Source organism: Oncorhynchus tshawytscha, linkage group LG33 (assembly GCF_018296145.1).
Source record: "Oncorhynchus tshawytscha isolate Ot180627B linkage group LG33, Otsh_v2.0, whole genome shotgun sequence".
Lineage (NCBI taxonomy): Eukaryota > Metazoa > Chordata > Actinopteri > Salmoniformes > Salmonidae > Oncorhynchus > Oncorhynchus tshawytscha.
The window spans coordinates 1771863-1795604 of record NC_056461.1 but is presented as its reverse complement, the minus strand read 5'-3'; the positions used below and the strand labels follow the sequence as shown (position 1 = coordinate 1795604).

At 43.5% G+C, this 23742-nt stretch overlaps 1 long non-coding RNA gene across 1 annotated transcript in view; it reads right to left on the bottom strand.

The window, feature by feature from the left end:
- The window catches only part of LOC121841664, a 28237-nt gene extending 4812 nt beyond the window's left edge, over nt 1-23425 (bottom strand). Inside the window, exon 1 of the long non-coding RNA XR_006080702.1 lies at nt 22787-23425. This is a non-coding gene — a long non-coding RNA (uncharacterized LOC121841664). The remainder of the gene's footprint in view (nt 1-22786) is intronic.
- Nucleotides 23426-23742: the final 317 nt, after the last annotated feature.

Here is a 23742-nt window from a genome sequence, read left to right as displayed (position 1 = left end):
GTCCACGTCTTCTGCTGGCCAAAACGACTGAGAACGTGGTTGAGCAAAAGAACGTCCATGGTTCCCGTTGTGTCATTGGTTGCGGGCAGGCACTCCACCCACTTTGTGAATGCACCCACTTTGTGAAGTCACTGTGACCTGACCTGGAAAATGGGCCGACCCAGTCGATCTGGATCGAGCTGCAGGGGTGCTCTGTGAAGTGGCTTGGAGGGTTGAAACTGGCAGCAAATAGACACTCCCTCACATATTGTGCCACGTCTTGTTCCATGTGAGGCCAGTAGGCCACCTGTCACAATGTTTTACATGTAGCCTTGACCCCCTATGGTCTCCACACAGCTCGTCGTGGGCATGGGCTATCATTATCCCCCTCTGTGTTTTAGGAACCCCCCACCTTCGTGTGGCGTCGGATTCTGAAACATAAACCAGCAGGTCATCTACACGTGTGAGGTGCTGTTTAGTTGCGTACAGCGAACGCAAGTCGTGTAAACCTGCCAAAGCCAGTTCAAACACTGGGGGATTGACAGGATCAGACAGGAAAGCCATTGAAGTGGTGAGAGACTCTTGATGTTGCATTGCTACCAGGTCACCATTCAGGAATTAATTAGTTCGCAACACATTATGCTCGTGAGAAGATGTTTCCAGCGGTGCTACACGGCTTCGCATTACCGCAGACACCATGGCCGCCTCGGTGATTTTTGCGTCTCGAGCATCGAACATCCAAGGGGTGCCGTGAATTGCACCAGATTTCGCCATGCTGTCGGCATGGTCGTTGCCAAGTTTGTCACGACCAGGTGATTTGGGGTGTCCCTTGACTTTCTTCCAATACACCTGTATGCCGTGTTTGGTGATGAGGTCATCGCAAGATAGAATGAGCACTTTGTTTTTCACTTCGCTGCCACTTAAAGTGGTCATGTGATTTTGTTTCCAAAATGGTAAGTTGCATAAGAAGGTGAGTCTGGTGTAGACTGAGGCGGGGCAGATTGCGAGTTCTGACAAGTCGTGTTTCACCACCGTTTGCAGTGTGATAAGCACGCCCGCCACTTCTGGTACGGGCTGGTCTTGTTGCCTACCTGAATTTGAAGTGTTTTGCACGGAATGTCATTGTGCCATACGAATCCCATACCAGCTTGCAAGTGGTCTAGATGGCGGCAAGAACAGCCATCCACAAATGCCATCAGCATACCAAGACACAGGTTGTCTTCGAAGTAGTGATGGTTCGAAGGCAATTGCGGCGCTACGTCAGGCGGGGATGATGCAAAGTCAGTTTCATCGTCACCACACCATTGATACACCGCCAAAGCTCACCCAAAAGGCATGTTTTTCACTTTTACTGCTCTGCAGCGCTGCTCTGCAGTGTCATCAGCCAAGCCACTATTCTGCTGTTGTGTACAGCACCCTCACAGATTCGTTGGCTCTTCAGAAAAGTCAGAAGCTGGTGACATGTTTCTATTGCCTTTTGTCCAGCGACATAACTGGTGAAGTGTTTGACCGCCCAGACGGACGACAGCAGCCCCTTTTCATTTTCTGAATACTTGTGTTCAGCAGGGTTGAGTGTTTAGCTCGCATAAGCAACCACATGTTTTTCTTGGTCGTATTTTTGGAACAACCCAGCACTAAGGCAGTGCTCTGAGAAACCGTCTTCCAAAAATAACGTCTTGTGTTTGTTGGGGTATAACAGGGTGCCTCGCAAAGCAGGTTTTTCAAGGAAGCCACAGCTTTGTTGTGAGTTTCCTCCCAAAGGAATGGGGTGTCTTTCTGAAGAAGACAGGTCAAAGGCTTTGACAAGTCGACGTAGTTTTCAATTAATTAATGGGAGTAATTACATACTCCCAAGAGATTCTGTTAGACTGTGGCAAGTTGCCGTCAGCACCCACCAGAAGCCCAACATAGTTTACCTTGGTCCTGCACCATAGTCCTTTCATAATGGCCAACTTAGTTCCTGCCGTCCTGAGTTGGGTAAGAACGCGGTCCATCTCGTTGAGGTGGTGTGACCAAGTCTCACTTCTAACAAAAACGTTGTCCACGTAGATAATCTTCCCCCTGGAGGCTGTGTCTGACATTGCCTTGTGCAGGAAGATGTTGAACTCTGATGGGGAGTTCGTATACCCGAACGGGCAACGATTGAACGTGAAGAGCTTGTTCGAGAAAGAGAAAGCCAACTTGTGTTGGTCACGAGGGTCGACTGTCATGGTCAAGACACCATTCGCCATGTCGACGGTAGAGAAGTACATGGCGTTTGCCACCTTTAGCAACTCTTGGTCGAGCTGTGCCATTGGCCAGCGAAACAACGGAACCAGTTTGTTGAGTTGTCTATAGTCAACGGTAAGACGCAATTTACCCGTTGGTTTTAGAACGGGCCACACAGGAGCGCTGTACGTACTGTTACATTCCCTGATTATCTGTTTAGGTAATAGGGAGTCGATAATCTCTTGTACAACTGCGTGCGCTGCAAGCAGGATTTTGTATTGTCTCACAAACGTAGCAGCTGCTCCGGGTGGCATATGAGTAAGCACCACATGAATGCCCATAACACCGCAATCCAGCGAGTCTGTCGACCAGACCTCACTGTGTTTGTTAAACAGGTCTTCATCGGGTGGTGACGGCATGTCAATGGTGGGAGAATCATCAGTTGTTACCTCACAAGAGTGTACCTCACATGCAGGAGGAGATGCGATATCGTCCTCCGTGACGATGGAGTATATTATCAGGTTGTTGTCAGAATTGACATCCAGAGTTATTGTGATTGCTTTTGACGGACAAGTAAACAACGTACCTCCCTCGCCACCTAGGTCTAGGGAGGACGGAAGAGGCCCAATCATGGGAACAACAAGTTCAAAATCATGGAAGGAGTAATCAATCAATGTTCCTAGCTGAGTGTGCCGAGAAATGGAAATATGCACTTGAGTCAGATTCTGTACCAGGAGGTAGGTGCATCTAGCGGTTAGTTCCAACAGCGGGTTGCCATTGATAGTTGGCCCCAAGTCGAAAAGTCGTGGAGAGGGTTCGAAGGACACAGTGGTGCCTTCCATCCGGTATCCGGGTGCCCGGTTCAGTCATACAGAAACCTCTGGTTCTTGCTGGAATCACCATGGAGGACTCATTTATCATCTTGCAAGCTTCAGAAATAGTCTGTGGAAGTTTAGGGCGATTTTGTGAGATCCAGTGATGATATGTCCTCTTTTTGCTTAGAGGTCACATTTTCCAACTTTCTCACTTGGTCTTTCTCATCCTTCATTAAATTAGCTACTTCAAGGAGTTCTGCTGTTGTGTCATCCAACTTGGTCATTGTGTTCATTAACTGATCATCTTTGGTCTGCAGATTTTGGAATAGAACATTATTGTTTTGAGTGGTTTCATTCAAAACCGTTTGCAGGGCATCAAGTTGCTCGCCCCTGGTTTTAGCTAGCTTGTCAGATTCATCCAGTTTTGCGTGGACCTCATTGTGTTTAGTTTTGGCGAAAAAGAGTTGCTCCTGTAAAATACAGACTTGGTCAAGAGTTTGTTCGCATTCTTCGTCATAAGTGTTAGCCAGATCGTTCAATTGATCTGTTCTCAAACACAGTTCCTCGGCTAGCAGTAGCTTGTCTTTTAACGCTAACTTCCTTGTTCTCTCCAGCTGTCCCTTGAACTCCACAGTTTCCTGCTCGTGCCTCTGCTGGGCACTGAGGTATTGGACCACTGTCTATCTCTGCTGGTTGGCATAGTTGAGGGATAAACTGGAGAGAACCTTCACAAGGTCTGCGCCTGATGATCTATTTTAGAGAGCGTCTGTCGCAATGTCTGCATTTTTTAAACTTATGGCATTGAAATCTAACATTTTCAGACCCTCTGCATAGTTAGGATTTGCTTCGCTGCTGAGGTCAGAGATAAATCTTTCTGTGGGTGAAGGTTCACCTATTAACGTGGTAATGGGTGGAAATCCATCTGATAGCTTGCTCATTATTATGATTATCAGTTATTTCAATTCATGTCAAGTTTGGGTTTTGAGTTAGAAGCTGTAAACACAACTGAAATCAGTTTATAAACGTCAATGAATGATCAAGACTGGGCCATTAATGTGGAAGTTTGGCTATTAATGAACTTGCCAAAGCATATTTCATTGATTAATCAATTTGAATGATAAATCAAACCTGTATAAGCTATTTGGGAACTAAACTTTCATTAACCTGAAAGCAATGTTGTATCTAAGTATTTTCTATTGTGGAAAAATGTAACAATATCTCATTGGTTGGAACACATCAGTTTGTGTATTATCCCAAGAAACGACCTGAAATCTAGTATGGCAATTTAACTTATGTATTCAATTGAACGAGACAATCGTATCCAATCATTTGAGAATGGTTGGATACCACCCAGTGCAATCTGAATTATTTAAAAACAATTACTGGCTATTCTTCACCAGAAGTCACTGGTAGCACCAGCTAAAATTGACAGGGTACCAGCAAAGGTAGAATTTTACAATGCTGTTAGTAATGTGATCGTAGACATCACTGACCTGGTAAAAGCAAATGTAATTGATTTTTTAAAATTTTACCTTTATTTTACTAGGCAAGTCAGTTAAGAACAAATTCTTATTTACAATGATGGCCTAGGAACAGTGGGTTAAGTGCCTGTTCAGGGGCAGAACGACAGATTTGTACCTTGTCAGCTCGGGGATTTGAACTTGCAACCTTTCAGTTACTAGTCCAACGCTCTAACCACTAGGCTACCCTGCCTCCCCCCCTGCCGATTAATCGATGTTATTGAGGAATCATACCTGTCTAGGCTATTTGGGAATTAAACTTTAATTAACCTTAAAGCATTGTTTTAAGTTAATGTGGAAAGGTTTAACAATGTCTCATTGGTTGGAACACATCAGTTTGTGTATTATTCCAATAAATGACCTGAAAAGGTAGTATGGAAATGTAACTTACGTATTAAATTGAACGAGACAATAGTATCCAATCATTTGAGAATAGTTGGATACCATCCAGTGCAACCTGAAGTTTTAAAAATATATATACTGGTGAGGTCACTGATAGCACAAGCTGGAATCACACGGGATTCCCACCCGGTGCGGGATTTCACTTTGAACAAAGGGGAATGGCTGCACCCCTTTGTTATCTTAGCATAATTTTGTTAGCTTAGCATCTGGTGCAATGCTTAGCTTCACTTGTGCGGGATTTCTACTTCGAAGCATAAGGAAAGTCCGCTCCAACAAGGGAACAGGTTTACTAAGTTGAACACGTGAGCTCTTCACATTACCAAAACATGAGAGGTAAAGATAATGACTTTGCTTCGGTCAAACTAATGTTTATACTCAAATTTCCCAAACGGCCGGCTCATACGTCCTCTGCTCTAGAAATAGCTTTTGACAGAGTCTAATCGCTCCTCATCCTTGGGAGCAATTTCTAAACGCCTGAAGGTACCACATTCATCTGTACAAACAATAGTATGCAAGTATAAACACCATGGGACCAAGCAGCCGTCATACCGCTCAGGAAGGAGACGCATTTTGTCTCCTAGAGATGAATGTACTTTGGTGCAAAATGTGCAAATCAATCCCAGAACAACAGCAAAGGACCTTGTGAAGATGCTGGAGGAAACAGGTGCAAAAGTATCGACATCCACAGTAAAACGAGTCCTATATCGACATAACCTGAAAGGACACTCAGCAAGGAAGACGCCGCTGCTCCAAAACCACCATAAAAAAGCCAGAATACGGTTTGCACATGGGGACAAAGATCGTACATTTTGGAGAAATGTCCTCTGGTCTGATGAAACAAAAATAGAACTGTTTGGCCATAATGACCATCGTTATGTTTGGAGGTAAAAGGGGGAGGCTTGCAAGCCGAAGAACACCATTCCAAACGCGAAGCATGGGGGTGGCAGCATCATGTTGTGGGGGTGCTTTGCTGCAGGAGGGACTGGTGCACTTCACAAAATAGATGGCATCATGAGGATGGAAAATTACATGGATATATTGATGCAACATCCCAAGACATCAGTCAGGAAGTTAAAGCTTGGTCGCAAATGGACAATGACACCAAGCATACTTCCAAAGTTGTGGTAAAATGGCGTAAAACCTATACAGGATGGGTGTCCCTAACTGGGACGGTTGCTGCTAACGTGCGCTAATGTGTCTAGAATGACGTTGTATACAACAGCCAACTTTCTGGAACATAGACATATCTTATATGGGCATTTTACCAGGTAGGCTAGTTGAGAACAAGTTCTCAATTGCAACTGCAACCTGGCCAAGATAAAGCGTAGCAATTCGACACATACAACAACTCAGTTACACATGAAATAAACAAAACATACAGTCAATAATACAGTAGAACAAAAGAAAACAAAAAGTCTATATACAGTGATTGCAAATTAGGTAAGTTAAGGAAATAAATAGGCCATGGTGGCGAAGTAATTACAATATAGCAATTAAACACTGGAATGGTAGATCGGCAGAAGATCAATGTGCAGGTAGAGATACTGGGGTGCAAAGGAGCAAAATAAATACCAGTATGGGGATGAGGTAGGTAGATAGATGGGCTGTTTACAGATGGGCAATGTACATGTGAAGTGATCTGTAAGCTGTTCTGACAGCTGGTACTTAAAGCTAGTGAGGGAGATGTGAGTCTCCAGCTTCAGAGATTTTTGCAATTCGTTCCAGTCATGGGCAGCAGAGAACTGGAAGGTAAGACAACCAAAGGGGGAATTGGCTTTGGGGGTGACCAGTGAGACATACCTGCTGGAGTGCGTGCTACGAGTGGGTGCTGCTATGGTGACCAGTGAGCCGAGATAAGGCGAGGCTTTACCTAGCAGAGACTTGTAGATAACCCACTGGATACAGGTTTGGCGACGAGTATGAAGCGAGGGCCAACCAACGAGAGCGTACAGGTCGCAATGGTGGGTAGTGTATGGGGCTTTGGTGACAAAACGGATGGCACTGTGATAGACTGCATCCAGTTTGTTGAGTAGAGTTTATTTTTATTTCACCTTTATTTAACCAGGTAGGCTAGTTGAGAACAAGTTCTCATTTGCAACTGCGACCTGGCCAAGATAAAGCATAGCAGTGTGAACAGACAACACAGAGTTACACATGGAGTAAACAATTAACAAGTCAATAACACAGTAGAAAAAAGGGGAGTCTATATACATTGTGTGCAAAAGGCATGAGGAGGTAGGCGAATAATTACAATTTTGCAGATTAACACTGGAGTGATAAATGATCAGATGGTCATGTACAGGTAGAGATATTGGTGTGCAAAAAGCAGAAAAGTAAATAAATAAAAACAGTATGGGGATGAGGTAGGTAAAAATGGGTGGGCTATTTACCGATAGACTATGTACAGCTGCAGCGATCGGTTAGCTGCTCAGATAGCAGATGTTTGAAGTTGGTGAGGGAGATAAAAGTCTCCAACTTCATCGATTTTTGCAATTCGTTCCAGTCACAGGCAGCAGAGAACTGGAACGAAAGGCGGCCGAATGAGGTGTTGGCTTTAGGGATGATCAGTGAGATACACCTGCTGGAGCGTGGGCTACAGATGGGTGTTGCCATCGTGACCAGTGAACTGAGATAAGGCGGAGCTTTACCTAGCATGGACTTGTAGATGACCTGGAGCCAGTGGGTCTGGCAACAAATATGTAGCGAGGGCCAGCCGACTAGAGCATACAAGTCGCAGTGGTGGGTGGTATAAGGTGCTTTAGTGACAAAACGGATGGCACTGTGATAAACTGCATCCAGCTTGCTGAGTAGAGTGTTGGAAGCAATTTTGTTGATGACATCGCCGAAGTCGAGGATCGGTAGGATAGTCAGTTTTACTAGGGTAAGTTTGGCGGCGTGAGTGAAGGAGGCTTTGTTGCGGAATAGAAAGCCGACTCTTGATTTGATTTTCGATTGGAGATGTTTGATATGAGTCTGGAAGGAGAGTTTACAGTCTAGCCAGACACCTAGGTACTTATAGATGTCCACATATCAAGGTCGGAACCATCCAGGGTGGTGATGCTGGTCAGGCGTGCGGGTGCAGGCAGCGAATGGTTGAAAAGCATGCATTTGGTTTTACTAGCGTTTAAGAGCAGTTGGAGGCCACGGAAGGAGTGTTGTATGGCATTGAAGCTCGTTTGGAGGTTAGATAGCACAGTGTCCAAGGACGGGCCGGAAGTATATATAATGGTGTCGTCTGCGTAGAGGTGGATCAGGGAATCGCCCGCAGCAAGAGCAACATCATTGATATATACAGAGAAAAGAGTCGGCCCGAGGATTGAACCCTGTGGCACCCCCATAGAGACTGCCAGAAGACTGGAAAGCATGCCTTCCGATTTGACACACTGAACTCTGTCTGCAAAGTAATTGGTGAACCAGGCAAGGCAGTCATCCGAAAAACCGAGGCTACTGAGTCTGCCGATAAGAATATCGTGATTGACAGAGTCGAAAGCCTTGGCAAGGTCGATGAAAACAGCTGCACAGTACTGTCTTTTATCGATGGCGGTTATGATATCGTTTAGTACCTTGAGCATGGCTGAGGTGCACCCGTTACCGGCTCGGAAACCAGATTGCACAGCGGAGAAGGTACGGTGGGATTCGAGATGGTCAGTGACCTGTTTGTTGACTAGGCTTTCGAAGACCTTAGATAGGCAGGGCAGGATGGATATAGGTCTGTAACAGTTTGGGTCCAGGGTGTCTCCCCCTTTGAAGAGGGGGATGACTGCAGCAGCTTTCCAATCCTTGGGGATCTCAGACGATATGAAAGAGAGGTTGAACAGGCTGGTAATAGGGGTTGCGACAATGGCGGCGGATAGTTTCAGAAATAGAGGGTCCAGATTGTCAAGCCCAGCTGATTTGTACGGGTCCAGGTTTTGCAACTCTTTCAGAACATCTGCTATCTGGATTTGGGTAAAGGAGAAATGATGGGGGCTTCTGCCGGTTGCTGTGGAGGGTGCCGGGCAGTTGACCGGGGTAGGGGTTGCCATGTGGAAAGCATGGCCAGCCGTAGAGAAATGCTTATTGAAATTCTCAATTATAGTGGATTTCACCAATTATAGTGGTGAAAGTGTTTCCTAGCCTCAGAGCAGTGGACAGCTGGGAGGAGGTGCTCTTCTTCTCCATTGACTTTACATTGTCCCAGAACGTTTTTGAGTTAGTACTACAGGATGCACATTTCTGTTTGAAAAAGCTTGCCTTAGCTTTTCTAACTGCCTGTTTATATTTGTTCTTGACTTCCCTGAAAAGTTGCATATCACGCGGGCTATTCGATGCTAAGGCAGAACGCCACAGGATGTTTTTGTGCTGGTCAAGGGCAGACAGGTCTGGAGTGAATGAACCAAGGACTATATCTATTCCTAGTTTTTTTTTAATTGAGAGGGGCATGCTTATTTAAGATGGTGAGGAAGGCACTTTTAAAGGATAGCCAGGCATCATCTACTGACGGGATGAGGTCAATGTCATTCCAGGATACCCCGGCCAGGTCGAATAGAAAGGCCTGCTCGCAGAAGTGTTTCAGGGAGCGTTTGACAGTGATGAGGGGTGGTCGTTTGGTCGCAGACCCATTACGGATGCAGGCAATGAGGTCATGATAGCTGAGATCTTGATTGAAAACAGCAGAGGTGTATTTGGAGGGTGAATTAGTTTGGATGACATCTATGAGGGTGCCCTTGTTTACTGATTTGGGGTTGTACCTGGTAGGTTCATTGATAATTTGTGTGAGATTGAGGGCATCAAGCTTAGTTTGTAGGATGGCCGGGGTGTTAAGCATTTCCCAGTTTAGGTCACCTAGTAGCACGAGTTCAGAAGATAGATGGGGGTCAATCAATTCACATATGGTATCGAGGGCACAGCTCGGGCAGAGGGAGGTCTATAGCAATCGGCAACAGTGAGAGACCTGTTTCTGGAAAGGTGAATTTTTAGAAGTAGAAGCTCAAATTGTTTGGGTACAGACTTAGATAGCCTGCAGAGTTCTATATTACTATCTTTGCAGTAGATTGCAACACCGCCCCCTTTGGCAGTTCTATCTTGGCGGAAAACGTTATAGTTAGCAATGGAGATTTCAGGGGTTTTGGTGGTTTTCCTAAGCCAGGATTGAGACACGGCTAAGACATCTGGGTTGGCAGAGTGTGCTAAAGCAGTGAGTAAAACAAACTTAGGGAGTAGGCTTCTAATGTTAACATGCATGAAACCAAGGCTTTTACGTTTACAGAAGTCAACAAATGAGAGCACCTGGGGGGTGGGAGTGGAGCTAGGCACTGCAGGACCTGGATTAACCTCCACATCACCAGAGGAACAGAGGAGAAGTAGGATAAGGGTACGGCTAAAGACTATACGAACTGGCTGTCTAGCATGTTCAGAACAGAGAGTAAAAGGAGCAGGTTTCTGGGCACGATAGCATAGATTCAAGGCATAGTGTACAGACAAAGGTAAGGTAGGATGTGAGTATATTGGAGGTAAACCTAGGCATTGAGTAATGAAGAGAGAGATATAGTCTCTAGAGATGTTAAAACTAGGTGATGTCATCGCATATGTAGGAGGTGGAACAACATGGTTGGTTACAGCATATTGAGCAGGGCTAGAGGCTCTACAGTGAAATAAGACAGTAATCACTAACCAGGACAGTAATGGATAAGACATATTGATATTAGAGAGAGGCATGCGTAACCAGGTGAACATATGGGTCCAGGGAGTGGATGGGCTGGCTGGGGACACAGCGATTCAGACATTTAGCAGGCTAACAAGCTAACAGTTAGTAGGCCGGGGACAAACAACCTAGCAGCTAATAGACCGGGGCAAGCTAGCAGTTAGCAGGCCGGGTTAGCAAGCAAGCAGTTAGCATGGGCTAGCAGTTACAGCCCGGGCAGGTAAGCTAGCAGTTAGCAGGCCGGGGCCGGCAGCTAGCAGTTAGTAGACCAGGGCAAGCAAGCATTTAGCAAGGGCTAGCAGTTAGCAGACTAGGCAGGCAAGCTAGCAGTTAGCAGGGGCTAGAAAGTTAGCCTTTGGGGAACGTCGCGATGGGGGTAAGTCTGTTTTTGCCTCTTCGTGCGGTGACATCGATAGACCAGTGATGGAATTAGTAGGGTTCCAATTAGCTCTAGGTAGCTAGCAGGCCTAGCTGGTTAGCATAATGGGCCTTCAGCGGGCGTCGCGCCTGAGGGGCCTGTTGGAGTCCTCGGGCAGATTATGTCGGTATTCCGGTCGTAGGAGATCTGCGGGGTTCCATGCCCCGTACCGGCTGTAGAAGAAGTCCGGATATTGTAGCCCAGGAGTATTCTTCGGTGGTAGCACAGGAATCCTGGCCGGGCTAGCTTCAAGCAAATTTGTGCTTGCTCTGGGATGGAAACACTAGCCAGGAGTAGTAGGATTGCGGTTAGCTAGTTGTGAAGATCCAGATGAAAATGTTCAGTTTGCGGTAGGAATCCGGGGATAAATATAACAGGTCCGTTATGCTCTGATTAGAGTCACGTTGTTCGAACTGACGAGAGCTTTCCGAGCTGTAGGTTAGCTGATGACCACTGGCAATGGTTTGCTGACTGATAGCTGGTAGTTAGCTGGCTAGCTTCAGTTGAGGGATTCCGGATCCGAAGTAAATATAAATACTTCAGGGAAAAAAAAGCAGATCCATTGGGTGAGGCGGGTTGCAGGAGAGTATTTAGATGTTGAGGTTTAGCAAAATATTTGACAGGATATGTGACGAAAAATATGTAAAACGATATATACAAGGGACACGACAGGACAAAGGCGTCTGACTGCTACGCCATCTTGGGGCAACTGGTTTGATACATTCACCTCTGAAGGTAAATAATGTACTTACTTTCAGTAATCTTGCTCTGATTTGTCATCCCGAGGGTTCAATAGATAAAATGTAGCACCTTTGTACAGTATATCTCAATTTTTAGAGGCCGTGTTGACCTGGCCTTCCAGTTTCCCTCTTCTCCCATCACTTGTTCTCTCGCTTTCTCTGTCTATGGGCTCTATTCAATCCATAGTGGGGAAGATTGACATTTAAAGGCAATGTTACCCACTTTCACGGAGACTGCATTCACGGTAAACACTGCATATGTCATGTTAATCGGAAATTATTAATTATAGCGTTACGGATATGATCACTCTATGTGGGAACTGCTTCAAGACTGTTGGAAAAGCATTCCAGGTGAAGCTGGTTGAGAGAATTTACATTTAAAGGCAATGTTATTTGCAGAGTGTGCAAAGATGTCATCAAGGCAAAGGGTGGCTATTTTGAAGAATTTCAAATATAACATATTTTTGAGTTGTTTTTCACACTTTTTTGGTAACTACATGATTCCACATGTGTTATTTCATAGCTTTGATCTTCACTATTATTTTAAATAAAAACCCTGGAATGAGTATGTGTCCAAACATTTGACTGGTATTGTGTATTTATATATAAATATAACCCTGTGTTCCTTACAGCCAAGTTTCAACTAACAGACTTCTGAGAACCATGCTGGGACACACAAGTTATTAGAAGACAAGTTGCTAGAAGACACTTTTTATTAGAATTTGCTGTTGAAATGACTGAATACTATTAGTTTGAAGGTGTAATTTGCACCACATGACTTGAAAAAAGAAGCGAGCCTATTTTAGGATTCTCCTATTCATCTCAATGTTATAGTAACTCAAAGAAAAATATATCTCTATACATTTATCATTTCTTTAATTTGCTTCTTGTTTGATATTACAATTATCTAGCTGGTGGAGTAATTTCTGATTTTGTTGGAATAACAAACATCAGTTGATAAGAGGTTTGGATCTCCTAACTTGAAAGCAGCTTGTGTGGGAAAATAAAGATGTTTTCCACACTCAAGATAGCAAAGTTATGAATAATTCCTCTTGTTGTGCTCTGATATAACAAAGACAGGGATCGTTTGGGCTCGTTTGTGACTGAAGAAACTGTTTTAATTTGTATTCTTCCTTTATTTCCTCCTTTCCGCCAAATCATAAACACACCAGCCGTGTCGCCTCAGAGAGCCGGTCTGATACTCATAACTGTTTTTAAAAGGCCTCGTAAATTATTTGAAGAGGTCAGGTTTCATTCAAATGGTAAAGCAAAGACTGAGACAAAGCTGGAACACTGGGAGCCAGGCTGTTTGCTAGGCTCTCTTTTTCTTTCCCTCAATCAGCCTCTCACTCCCTCCCTTCCCAGTAAACTGGAGAAAGGGAGAGAGAAGGGGGATATAGAAAACACAGCTACACAAAGGCAGCAATAGCTCTCCATCGCTGGATTACTAATCGGCCTCTTTGTTGTGCTAGATGCATGCCTGTCGCTGTCACATGACCACGTTTCCATGGCGACCAAGGTCTGAGTAATCATTTGCGCAATGACCTTTATTCCCTTGAGGGAAGGGGAGGGGGAGGTTAGAATGAAAGCAGAGCCAGTAAAACAGAGAGAAAAGAGTGGAGGGAAGGGGGAGTGGGGGAGGGAAGAGGAGGGGGTGAGCAGCAGAGCGAGCCAGTAGGGACCCAGGCAGAAAAAAAAGAACAGATTTTGTCAGCACTGAGAAGAATCTGTTGGGTTTGGTTAGATAACTAACAGAGAAAGTGAATTCAAGAAAGAAGGGATGCAGTGAAAGATAGAGAGAGGCCAACCGTGGGATGGGGAGAGGGGTGCTTTTGACTCTCAGTACTGCAGGAAGATGTGGTGTGAGTCCAACAGAGGGAGAGATAGAAGGAGAGAGAGAGAGAGAGAGGAAGAGAGCGAGCGAGAGTGTGCGCGAGACAGAGAGAGAGCAGAATTAGGCCGATACCCACAGAATGCAGAGCAGAAATAGGCCGATACCTGCTGTCGTGACTTTACTTTCATTAATCTGATGACTGTTATTTATTTTATCCACTATGTTTAATTGTTACCCGATAAAATGAATCATGTCACAATTAACTCATTAGGAATATGGGGCACCACAGAAGAGGTTGTTTAAAGAGTTACCATCTCCCAAATGAAACTCTTTACCTATAACATCCATAAAACAGTCAACATATTAATCATAACCTCTTATCATATGATCACTCTGAACAGTCGTAACCTCATGCATCTGCAAAAACAATAGACTTACTCATGATTCCGTACTACACCAATAGACTTACTCATGATTCCGTACTACACCAATAGACTTACTCATGATTCCGTACTACACCAATAGACTTACTCATGATTCCGTACTACACCAATAGACTTACTCATGATTCCGTACTACACCAATAGACTTACTCATGATTCCGTACTACACCAATTGGTTTATTTATTTACTAGCTGAATAAATGAGCAAACAAGATAACATACACAAGTAATACATGAGAGGAAGGTCCCTAGCTGACTGACAATATGACAGCTTGTTACAACAGAGATGCAGAGGGGGGGAAAAGAGAGAGAGAAAAAGGGACACTTATCGTGGATACATTTTAGAGCTATTCTCACATTAATAAAATACTTTGCACAAGAAACGTCGCCCGTTTGGAATAAGAAATCGTGAATGTATTTACGTGTGAGTGCCTTTGTTCACCGTTTATCTCTGTCGGAACCTTCTTAGGAAGGATGTGGGTTGGACCCGTCTCTTCTACTGTTGTTCACTCTGGAAGATAGCCAGCCGTGTCGAAGGTTCCCATGGGTAATGATGGTAGGCGAATACGGTGATTTGAGACTCATGGTAGGATGGGATGGTTTGAAGAGTCGTAGGATGGTCCCTCTTTGATTCTCTTTTCTCGATATCTGACTTATGACAGCTAATCAGCCGTACCAGTGATTGTCTGGGGAATGAGGGTCTCGCCTACACCTCGTGCAGATTTTTCAGGGTTCAGGATTCAGACCACTTTACACGCACAGATGCAACCTGGCAATGTTCTGGTCTGAAATGTTCATTCTTAGCCAGTCCTTTTAAGCACTCTAATCAAAAAGGACGGTTCTATCACACTAACAAGCTCTTCTGACCTCACTCGGGGAGTGGCTACTTACTGTGCAAAGGATGTGATTGCAAGTTATCTCTTATGACTCCCAGAATCACAGTCACATCTTAACAAAAATACCTTCATCATTTTGAATCTCATATGCACAATGTATTGGATGGAAACTTGACAGATAAAGGGGATATACTTTCCACGTTACAGTATATCGTCCATACACTTTTTAATGACATCACAAAATGAAAACCAATATGACATTGGTTTTCTATAGCTCCACACTGACCATTCCCCAAATTCTTATGTTAGAATACTTATTGTCCCAGCATTCACGTTTGACCGTGTTAGAGCTTTGGTGGGAAAAAGACGGTTAACAAATAACATTCCTTGGGTCAAATACTGGAGGGGGAAAGAAAGTCTACGTCTCCTAAAATTTACAACAGGGTGTGAACTGTTGACCATTCAGCAGCTCCCTCCCCCCTCTGTGTGCGAGAGAGAGGCCTGGTTACTGTCATCCCCCTCCAGTCTGATCTGACCCATTCTGATCCTTACACGAGTGTCATGACATCGCTAATGATCAAAATCCAGAAAAAAGAGCTGCTAAATTCTACAACCACCTAAAAGGAGACCAAACCTTCCAAAACAAAGCCATCCCCTGCAGAGAGATGAATCTGGAGAAGAGTCCCTTAAGGAAGCTGGTCCTGGGGCACTGTTCACAAACACAAACAGACCCCATAGAGCCCCAGGACAGCAACACAATTAGACCCAACCATATCAATGGAAAACAAAAAGATAATTACTAGACACATTGGAAATAACTAACAAAAAACCTGAGCAAACTAGAATGCTATTTAGCCCTAAACAGAGAGTACACAGTGGCATACTACCTGACCAAATTTAAGGAACGCTTTGACTATGTACAGACTCAGCGAGCATAGCCTTGCTATTGAGAAAGGTCGCTGTAGTCAGAACTGGCTCTCAAGGGAGGACAGGCTATGTGCAGACTGCACACAAAATTAGGTGGAAACAGCTGCACTGCCTAACCTCCTGCCCAATGGATGGCAATATTAGAGACACATATTCCCCTCAGATTACACAGATCCACAAAGAACTTGAAAACAAACCCAATTTTGCTGAACTCTCATATCTATTGGGTGAAATACCACACTGTGCCATCACAGCACATGTTGCCACAAGAAAGGGAAACAAGTGAAGAACAAATACCTAAATATCTAAATACGACCCATATTTATGTTTATTTACTTTCCCTAATATGACATTTCAAATGTCTTTATTCTTTTGGATCTTTTGTGAGTGTAATGTTTGTTCACTGTTCATTTTTTTGTTTATTATCTTCTTCACTTGCTTTGCCATATGTTAACAAAATTGAATTGCATCGAGAGAGAAGCCCTTATGAAAGCAAACCATACCTTGAGAAGCAGCTCCCTGGGCAACAAGCTCTCTTTTCTTTTTTGCCTCAGAGAACGAGCCACACTTGAAGCCATACTCACAGACACATGGCTTGCAATACACCAGAACTGAGTCTACCCACCACACAGACAAGTCTGTTCTGACGGTAGCTCAGAAATAACAGAACATGTACAAAATAGTAATGAACTGACAGACGTTAGGCCTTTAGAATAGAGACTGTGTTGAGCTCGAATCAGTCAGTAAAGTATTGTAGTGACCTTGACCAAACACGTAACAACCTCACCAAGTGGTTTGAATCTGTTGGAGTGCTGGCTAAGGTGTTGAGTTCAAATACCAAATCGAAGCTACCCCCAGAATACGCTACAGTATCTTTTGTCGCTAAGTCCTTTTGGAAGTGTCTTTGACCAGTGACCAAGTGAAGTGCACCCCTGTAAAGACAGCCAGGTCACTGTGGCACCAATGCAATATTCAACGTTCGTCCAGGATGTTGGGACATGTCTTCAATAATGGCCACAAGGGGCAATGGTGAGAGCTATTACCACAAGCTCGGAGCTTGCCAGGGCGATGGGGATGGCGGATGGCGGATGGTCGTAAGCCGTGAGCTCCTTGAGATCTGCGAGGATCGCGGCTTCAATCGCAGTGCTAGGCATTTTTTTAACCCTATTCCAAACCTTAACACTTAACTCAACCAATTGCAATGAATGCCTAAACTTAACCGTCAAAATGTGTTGATTATTCCCCCCCTGGATAATCGTTGAATACCGAAGCCCGATGTTGTCAAACCGTGAGATCATATTGGATGAATAATCTTCCCTGACATGCTGAAAGACTCTTGGTGCCTGCCCTTCCAAAAAAAAGATAGCAGTTTTGAAACTGCAGTAAAGTGCAGGTACTGCAGTCGACTGTGGTATTTTGGACACAGTAATTTAACGTCAGTTCTCTAGATCTCTGGATCCAATAAACCTTTATCTCCACCATCCAGAGCAAACATTTACACCATACCTCAACCCTGTAACTTACCACAAAGGGTGGTCATGGGCTGTTCTTACACATGTATCACATGTAGGTTCTAAGCTGACGTTCTGACCACATCAAATTGGTTGTAATTACACTTTAGATTGTTTATGTTAGTATAAAAGTTTATAGTCAACACGATGACACAACATCAATTGCTTAAAAATATTTTGTTTTGTACAGTTGATGTTGTCATACACGCTAGGGGTTGCATGGCTTAGAATGCAGCTATTGTTTTCTTTGTCAATGGCACAGATAATTCGGGGCGGTCACTTAAAATGTTGTTGATCGCACACCAAAACATGAATTTTAGAGTCAAACTATCACTCAAATAACAGCCAACCCTTGTAAGGGTTGATATCCTATGCCAGGTCTTGATTCGTTGAAGTTATATAAGAGAACAAGTGTTTTCTTCCCATTTCCGTATTGGCAGCCTCTTGAAATCAACATCCGACATCCCAAAATATAAATAGCAGCCTCAAGCACATATAGATTATTCTGAGGTTTCTGAGGGGTCTTGTATAATGTACATTTAAAAAGTGCATACAGACCAGTTTTGCTCCTGTTCTATTGGTTTCAACATAAGAAAAACGTATGAATTTCACGTGATCACATGTGAAGTGTTCCAAAAACATGTAAAGCAACATGATATCGATTTGAGTGGCAACCCCCTAGTTGCTATCGGTTTGAGTGGCAACCCCCTAGTTGCTAGTTGTTAGTACAACCTGATTTCCCTCTTAAAAACTTGTAAGGATCCAACTGTTTTTTTAAACTTTTTTTTATTTATTTTATTTTTACCCCCCTTTTTTCTCCCTGATTTCATGGTATCCAATTGTTAGTAGCTACTATCTTGTCTCATCACTACAACTCCCATACGGGCTCGGGAGAGACGAAGGTCAAAAGTCATGTGTCCTCCGACAACCCAACCAAGCTGCATTGCTTCTTAACACAGTACGCATCCAACCCGGAAGCCAGCCGCACCAATGTTTCGGAGGAAACACCGTGCACCTGGCGATCTTGGTTAGCGTGCACTGCGCCCGGCCCGCCACAGGAGGCGCTGGTGCGCGATGTTTTGTGTCAAGACTGCCAAAATGTTCCTAATTTGTTTATTAATTACTTTTCATGTTCAAAACTGTGCACTCTCCTCAAACAATGGCATGGTATTATTTCACTGTAATAGCTACTGTAATTTGGACAGTGCAGTTAGATCATCAAGATATTGATATTGGCTTTCTGCCAATATCAGATATGTCTATGTCCTGGGAAATGTTCTTGTTACTTACAACCACATGCTAATTGCATTAGCCTAAGTTAGCTCAACCGTCCTGTGGATGGGACAATGATCCCAAATAAGTTTTGAATCGATTTCAGTGATTTATTGATACTTGTCAAAACAACAGGGTTTTTGTGCATGTGAAGTTTATAAGGTGCTGTAACGGTTTTCTTCTGGTGAAAGAGAGGCGGACCAAAACGCAGCGTGGTTATTTATAAACATCTTCAATAAAGATGATAACTTGAACAATGTATAATACAAAATAAGATGGATGGAAAACCAAAAACAGTCCTAACTGTTGCAAAACACAGAGACAGGAACAATCACCCACAAAATAGAATATGGCTGCCTAAATATGGTTCCCAATCAGAGACAACGATAAACACCTGCCTCTGATTGAGAACCACTCTAGGCAACCATAGACTTACCTAGAATACTACACTGAACACAACCCCATCAATCTACAAAACCCCTAGACAAGAAAAACACATAATCACCCATGTCACACCCTGGCCTAACCACAATAATAAAGAAAACACAAAATATTAAGGCCAGGGCGTGACAGGTGCACATGTAAAAAAATACAAGTAATTTGTTAATTTGTTTACTATTGTTGGACATGTATGTGTAGATAGTATATTTTATGTTTATGTTTTCAATATATCACAACCTGTTTCTGGATATTGGTTATTGATTTGGACAAGACTGTGTTTTGACATTTGGCTATTTATCAATATGTCTGTCAATAGGAAGCGGCAATAGCATAATTTTCAACTTAAGTTAATTAAGGCTGAGAAAGATAACATCGCATCAGGTCTTTGCATGAGTTTTGCTTGCGCAACAGAGCTTGGGCAGCCATCGTCTCTCCCTCTCCTACTGAAAAAGACAGTGCCGTTCGACAGTGCCGTTCGAGACGCACGCACGCACCAACACACACACACACACACACACACACACACACACAAATACACACACACATGACCGGCTCACGTTCAATTGATACCCCATTCTAAATCAGTCTTAATTATACATTAATTCAGCCTGGAATTAGACTTGTTTTTTCAACGGCATCATCACGACTAAATGTTTCTGGAATGCGTCAACTTCATTAACAAGATAGGATAGAGGTTGGAGAACAAAAGGTGCTCCACAAGGTTCAGTGGTAATGCCTCTGCAATTCATTAAAAAATCTTTTTTTTACGTGCTAATTGAATCACTGAATTGAATTAACTGAATTGTAAAATATAACTGACCAAAACTTTGGTTCACAGAACTGGTCAGGTTGTGAGCTATGTTATGAGATGGAGGAATTAGACTTGTTTTTTATAGAATAATACGATTTATTTGTGAATCTCTTCCGCTGACAAATACGCACACACGCACACACGCACACACTCACCTTTCCTCTTTTTTATCCTCCTCACATTAACACAATCACACACAATCACACACACACACAATCACACACACACACACACACACACACACACACATGAATACTCATTCTACCGACCATAGGGCACACAACGAACAACCCGTTTGGAAAATGACAAAAAAAAACATGCTTGGTGCAGGAATATGGCTCAGGAGGCAGCACACTGGGGTGATTGATGGGGTCGGATAGACAGTTAATCACGGAAATGGTTCTGTTATCCACAACAGCTAAATCAGCACTGTGGCACATGGTATCGCTAGCCACCACTGATGATCCAGCTCATGATGTCATCCCCTCAGAGCAAGCTGGGTGGGGGTTGAGGGGAGGTTCTCTCAGTGTTCTCTGTGCGTTGTTCAGGTTAACAGAGTATATGTCTACCCTTCCTCCACCCCTATATCCCTTACACTGGGGTCTCGGTGTCTGAGAAACATAATGGCAAGCTAGAATCAGGGTGGAGGTGGTCAGTGCACCCTACCAGTGGACCTTTATTTTATAATTTTAGATCGACCAGATGAGTCAATACATTCATTTTTTATGGACATCGACAGAGTTCTAGTTGACACCTCATTTCATGGAGTATCTGCAACACTGAAAGGGCAATTCTGCCACTTTTCAACCTCATATTAATTGTCTCCGGCACCATACAGGTGTCTAATACCGTATAAAAAATGATCACTGAAGCTGTGATGGAAAAGGACATTTTGGTATAATGTTATAAATGCCGTCATGTAATTTATTCGTTCAACATGGTGAGATCTTTTTGTGTCTGTAAAATTCATTATGCAATCAATTATGATGGAAAAGCCTTTTTTTACGCAAATATTGGTATAATAACCGTCATATCAAAGTAACTTGGAGTCACGCGATGATGTGGTGTGTGGTCCTCCCACTACAACGTGGGTAACTATGCAGTTTATTCAGCTACAGATAAAATAGCTTATGGTGAACTTCACTGGGTGTTGAAAGTGCATGGCGATCTTGATGCTCCTTTCTAATAAATATCGAGGGTCTGGTTCTGGTGAGATGACGATGGTCGATGCCCGACTGCTGATTGACAAACAAAATATTCTCGCCCTTATCCATAATAAGCTCATCGTGTAGACTAGTGTACCCGCACAGCCTACCAGCACTGTATCTGTGAGCTGTTGACTAGAGAGCGAAACAGTACATTTGGTGTGTACTGCGTCATCACGCCCTGATTTTTGTCCACAATCATTTGGTGGAAACACCACTGGTGGGAAAATGCACATCTTTTCTTGGATGGAAACCTATATTGTGACATCATAGGATAAGATTAAAAGTAAGAAAACGTGATTTCCAAACTCTGCAACTAGTTTCTAGGCAGAGGGAGGGTATTTTCTCACTCCCCACGTCACCACGAATCTCACTCTGTTTGAAAATCACTGTTTTAAAAATGTTTTAACTTTTGATGAGTTCATTGGGTAGATCTTTAACTTCCTTTTTTTCTGCATAACATAGACGTGCCATTTTCACCATTGTAGACACTGGTATTGTGTTGGATATAATGAAAATGAGGTTGAAAAGTGGTGGAATTGCCCTTTAACATTAAATTACTCTTAAACCATTGTGGAAACAATGCAATTAACAACATTGTATTAAAGGGCAACTCCACCATTTTTAAATCTCATTTTCATAATGAAATAATGTTTTTCTTACTTTCAATCCTACCCTGTAATATTTTTTAACCACAGATCATAGAAACACACAGTTTTTACATTTGTAGACACTAGTATTGTGCTGGAGATAATGAATATGAGGTTGAAATTTGGCAGTATTGTCCTTTAACATATTGTTACAGAGTAACTTATTAATTGCTTTGTAATTGCATCATAATGGAGTTACGTGGAATAAAGAACATTCAGTTATTATACAATTAAACCAACTAACAGACGCTATAATCACATCATCACTACACAGGTACAAGAGCAACCTAATGTGAAGTGATACAGAAGTATCTATACTTTAAACCAGGGTTCTCCAACCTTGCTCCTGGAGAGCTACCGTCCCTTAAATTTTCACTCCAAGCCTAATCTATTGCACCTGATTCTAATAATTAGCTGGTTGATGAACTGAATCAGGTTAGTTACAACTGAGGTTGGTGTGAAAACCTACATGAGGGTAGCTCTCCAGGAACATGGTTGGAGAGCCCTGCTTTAAACACTATCCAAGTGTTACCAAATGTAAACATGTGTCTTGGTTTTCTATGATGATAAGTACCTCCTCTCTACCATCTGCTACACAGCACAACAATGCAGATTAAATACATTTGCGGTATTGTGTTTCAACAGTCCAGTTTAAACTTGCTGCTAAAATGCATCCTTTGGCCTGATCTTGTCCATTTACACACTTATAAGATCTGATCAAAACCAGTTCACAATGCGTCTTTTAATTTACCTACACCTGTTAAAACTACGTATAAACTGGGCTAAAATGGGTGCCATAGCCAACTGAACACAGAACAAGACTACACTGGAGGAGCAGTATCACACAGCCATGTCGTCTAATGGTGGAAGTCCAGTATATTACAGTGGAATGAAGAAAAGCTAATTTCTTGCAGATAGCATCACCCACAAGTCATCTCGCAGACCAAACAAACCCCGGCCTATGACTTGCGGGAGATTTTCTCAAGACTTCGAGACTACAGAGATGAGTGTCATCTCTCCTTTTCTTATCGCCATCCTCCCACAAAGAAATGGTCACACAGAGAATATTCTGCGAGGCTCCTCGAACCTACCCGTTCTTGGCGAGAGCCTCGTCCGTTACGAGCCGCCAGTGTTGTGATTTGAAATGAGAACGGAAGGCCATAGGAGGGGAGTGCTATGGCCTCAAACGCCACAGGGATGGTTCTTTGAAGGCCCAAGTCTACAGAGCGCGCAGAAGGAGCCCCATTGATGTTACAGAGAAAAGAAGGCTCCCATTCAGACGCTCCCGTCCAGAGCATAGAGGCTCCTTTGTGGAGTCAAGGAGGCCTCTCTAGATTTTCGGGAGCTATCGGTGGTATACAGCAATAGACCTTTCGGTTGGTGGCCACACACAGATGGGGAAGGGGAGGGAAAAGAGGGTGGGTGGAGGGTGCAAGACAAAGTCCCAGACTACAGTGCCTCAATGACTCATTCCGTCCAGCCTGCTGCAAGAATGGCCCGTTGTGTCAGGCTGGTGTCAAGGTCGCTCAGTCCTTCAGACACCCACTTCGGGCTCACTGCCGCAGCCCAGCAAGACCCACCGTGGCTGGGACAACGGCATCCCAGAGTTACTTACCTGTTAATGAAGGCATTATCCAACAAGGTAACTCTGACAGGTACAGAGAAACAATTGTTGTCCCTTGTTTTGATGTTGAATTGAACCACATCAACCTTGTTTATGGTAATTTGGCCATCTGTCTGGTGCCAAACAAAATATCAGATCCTTCAAAATGACAAGATAGTGAAGACAGAGTAAATATTAATGATACACACATAAGTATATTCTCTCACTTGAATAGACATAACATTAAACAGTTCATGTTTGGTGAGACATACATCCTTCGATGAGAGAGAGATGCTTGTGCAAGCTGCCCCTCAAATGAATAGAGTAGACTTGAGACAATTGAGTTTTGGAGAATAGAGAGACAGAAAAGGAGAGCGGGAGAGAGATCCAGAGAGATAAAGAAAAGGAAAGCCCCACCACCACCAGTTCATCCATCTGCAAGGT